This window comes from Opisthorchis viverrini, assembly GCF_000715545.1.
Source record: "Opisthorchis viverrini unplaced genomic scaffold opera_v5_183, whole genome shotgun sequence".
In the NCBI taxonomy this organism is placed as follows: domain Eukaryota; kingdom Metazoa; phylum Platyhelminthes; class Trematoda; order Opisthorchiida; family Opisthorchiidae; genus Opisthorchis; species Opisthorchis viverrini.
In genome coordinates, this window is record NW_008751841.1 from 662565 (window position 1) to 666693 (window position 4129).

The window sequence follows — 4129 nt, forward strand, 5'->3', positions numbered from 1 at the left end:
CCGGGGTTTTGGAGACCGTCCAGTGTTCGCCTCATTATTTCATCAATTACGTAGTTGAACGAGAATGGAGAGAGTAGACATTCTTGTCTGACACCACCTTTTGTAGGGAAGGTTTTGGAGAGCTTAGCATACACTCTCACTCGCCCAGAAGTATGTGAATATAGGGATCGAATTATGTTCACAAACTTCTGGGGCATACACTGTTGAGCAAGTGTAGTTAACGGATGTTGAGATGGACCAAGTGGTTAGGCGTCCTTGTTTCTGACAGACAACATACATCAATACAGAGGGGATCCAGCGTACGCGCAAGAGCCACTTGTTGACCTGCTTGCTTCAGTGTGCGAACATTGAAAGTAGACAGGCTTTCGGGGTTTGAAAACAGACTTCGAAGTGTCTAGGGTTGTAACTGAACTCGGACGTGCAGAAGCTGCAGCTGAGTGTGATGCAGGGCGAGCAAAACGGTCATACCCAGAGCTGGGACCTGCGGATAAAGTATTCAAATTTGGGTGGGGGAGGGTGGAAGATGGAAAACGTGAAAGTGTAAGAAGGGAGGCATCAGCAGTAGCATGTCTTCGCTTACTCGCCCTGATGTATGCAGCAGGTAAGGCGACCCGGCTGATGGCACCACGCGACGGCCGATGTGGCATGACTTTATATGTATATGTGCAATTCATGGTTGTACGAGGGCTGGGATACTGCCAGGGCGCCCACACCTAGACAGGAGGACGATCAGGTTCCTCAACCAAAGCCTTTTGCTCAAAAGCCTAACCGCAAGACAGCGGTGTTTGGCGGGTAAATGCAAATGCATTACCATTTCTACGGAACAAGTCGCCATACATGTTCCAACCTCCAACCTGGAGGGCCATGAGACTGTGTTCGTCAGACCTCTAACCAACCTCTGACCAACCTGGTATGAGAGACTCTGTGAGTGCCGCGCGGACACCCCCCAGTATAGCTCAACAGATCTCCGAGGTACACAAACCGCCACACCACGGCAAGGTCCAGTCTCTTCGTGACGGTAAAACCCCATCCATGCCTCTTGACTTCTTGTCTGGGCTTGGGCAACCTAGCGGTATCCCAGCCTTCGGGTGGCATGGCAGTTAGGCACCGGAAGGATGCGAGCTTAATGCCGGAAGGTCCGTGCTACGAACACGATCTCCGCATCTCGACTACTACTGACTGGTCAACCTAACATCATCTTAGCCCTCTTTATTTCTTCGGATGGCCTGGCAGCTATGCACCGAAAGCGATGTTCAACAGAAAAACCACTATTTTCTCAGTGCCACTCTGTTCAGTACAGAAGCCAGAGTAGGAATGATGGGCTTATTCCCAAGTTTTCAAGGAAGACTTGGCAGTAAAAGCGTTCTTACAAGCAACCAGAGTTTCTTAACCACAGGACTGGATGTTTTATAGAACTGCCAAGTTCCCCAGATGTGTCATATCGGAAGAACGTCGAGCGAAATGTCTAGGTTTCAGTCATTGGTAAAGATTGGCGCAATGCCTGTCGATCACTCTATATCGCTGTGTGGAACACAAGCCTTGAATTGACCAATGAATGGCCCTGTGGAACAATTTCCACGACCTACAACCATCATCCCCTCATTGCCAGTTATGCACCGCGTACAAACCTATTTGTAAACTTGAGAATCGGCCGAAGGACAAAAAACTGCGCGCCTTGTGACATCATCAACACCTGCGTTCAACACTGATGCTCCGTTGCCGTACAACCATGATTTATTTGCTGCCTAGTTGTGAAAATAATAAAAAATGGGGAACGGACTTACTACAAGCATACGAAAATCACTGCGAGGTACCTACACCTCCACACACTGATTTAGGCTATCTGAATAGAAACCGACAAGAACACTACTGGCATCGAATAACAGGTATGGCTTGCAGCTTCTACAACCAGGCGCAGTGGGAACCAGGCGGCCCCCATCCTGGGAGGCGAGTACCGCCGGTAGCGCCGCAACTGGCACGTGAACACAGGACCTACCCCATATTGTCCTCATAAGGTCCTCTGATTCGACGGTTCGTTTCGCCTTGCTTATCACGGTTTGGTTTCTGCTTTCTATTCATTTGAGCAGAACACTTGAAGAAAGCCTCGCGTTACGTGCACTGTACGGTCGGCGAATATACCATAACGGCTTACTAAACGAGTACCCCAACATCCAAGAAGCAAACTATAGTTCCTAGTCGAGAGTATTAGTGCACAGGTGGTGATAGCCATAATACAGATCAGGTGTATGTGCACTGATATAAGCTTTTAGCATGGTTGCGATACGTATAAAAATAAATAGTGTGAAATGGGAGCGAGTCAAAAGGGGAACTTATCGTGTGAGTCCCTTGGTAAAAATCCGGACGGTGGGAACGTGTTTTCTTCGCAGTATGGCTGCTACATGTGTTCCATGATTGTCCATGGACTTGGAATGCTTGGCTGACTCCTTGCTCCCTGCGGTCACGCGAGCTTTCGTGTCCTGACTGGGTTCGGTTTCCTTTTATGTAGGTCCCAGGGCGTATACGTGAGCGCGTCGGCACATGAGTGGTTGCTACGCTGACTGGGCGGTGCAGACAATCGATGTCCGATGAGTCAGCTTAATGCGACGTGTTTGTGCGTATGAGCAAAAAGACAAGCCCCGCGATCCAGTGAGCGACTGAGTTGAACAGTCAAGTATATGGGTGGCTGGGTCGCTACAAGAGCATCACGGCTGAAATCACAGCACACGCTGTAAATGGGGTGCTGTCATGATTTTTGGTGTGCTTATTTTTATACTTACCATATATGCTCGTAATGAACCTTCGTATGCATATGTAAAACACTGCTTACCTTCGAAACCCTGGACTTTGTTCTAACTCGTTCTCGGACACATTCTAACGTCTCAATTTACTTGTCTAAGAACATAATGGACTCGCAATTACGACCTCGGTTCTTCAACGCTGACCAAAACTCCGCAGATGCAGCAGAACGCTGGAATCACTGGTTTCGTACCTTCGAAACCTATCTGAAAACTGTCGAATCTTCTAAACCCGACAACCTTGAAACTCATTCACTTTGTGGATCCGTTAGTATATGATCACATTGCTGATCCAACCGACTATGAATCTGCAATCGACACGTTACGGAAATTATATGTCCGTCCGAAAAATGTCATATATGCACGCTACCTGCTACAGACCTACAGGCAGGAGTGGACAGGATATAATCACTTCGCACAAAAACTGAAATGATTAGTCAAAGGCTGTGAGTTTAAATCTGTCTGCAACTGAATATCAAGATGACTCAGTGCGCGGTGCTATAGTTAAAGACCTGGCGTCCACGTCCATCCGCGAGAAACTTTTAGCACAGAGCGAACTCACTCTGGGCCAAGCATATCAGCTGGCTAGATCCCTCGAATTGGCTCACAAACAGTCACAGTCATATGTTAGTAACGAAGTTCGAAAAATACCACCAAGTTCCACACAATTTGTACCACGAAGCCTACTTTGTCGTCATTATTCGTTGCGGCAGCTCCTACCTGCCTGGCACATGCCATCACAACTATCGAAGTCAATGGCATCGCCCGCCGCGCACTGGAGAACGCAGGTTTTGGTTACCATGAATATCAATCACAAACTCCGGGTGGTTATTGACTACAGCCAAACTACCAACCGGTTCACATACCTAGACGCTTAACCTCTTCCACACTTGGACAAAATGACTGAGGAAATTTCGCACTACGAGGCCTACAGTACATTAGGCCTCTTGTCTGCCTACCATCAAGTCCCCATCTCTGCATCCGACAAACGTTTTTACAACGTTCGAAGCACGTGGAGGCCTGCTTCAGTTTCATCGCATACCTTTCGGTGTCACAAACGGTGTTGCCTGCTTTCAGTAACAATATAATTACGACTGAAAAGTTGAAAAGCACGTATGCCTACAAAGACAATGTAACTATTTGTGGCAAGACCCAAGATGAACACGACCTCAATCTCCAATCATTTTTAAGAGCTACGAGGAAGTATGGGGTCACGCTCAACGATGACAAAACAGTCACTGCTTCAAAATTCATCCGCCTCCTAGGTTGAGTTTTCAAAGTGTCATAAGGCCAGACCCTGAACGCATGGAACCCAGCCGTCAGTTACCTCTTCC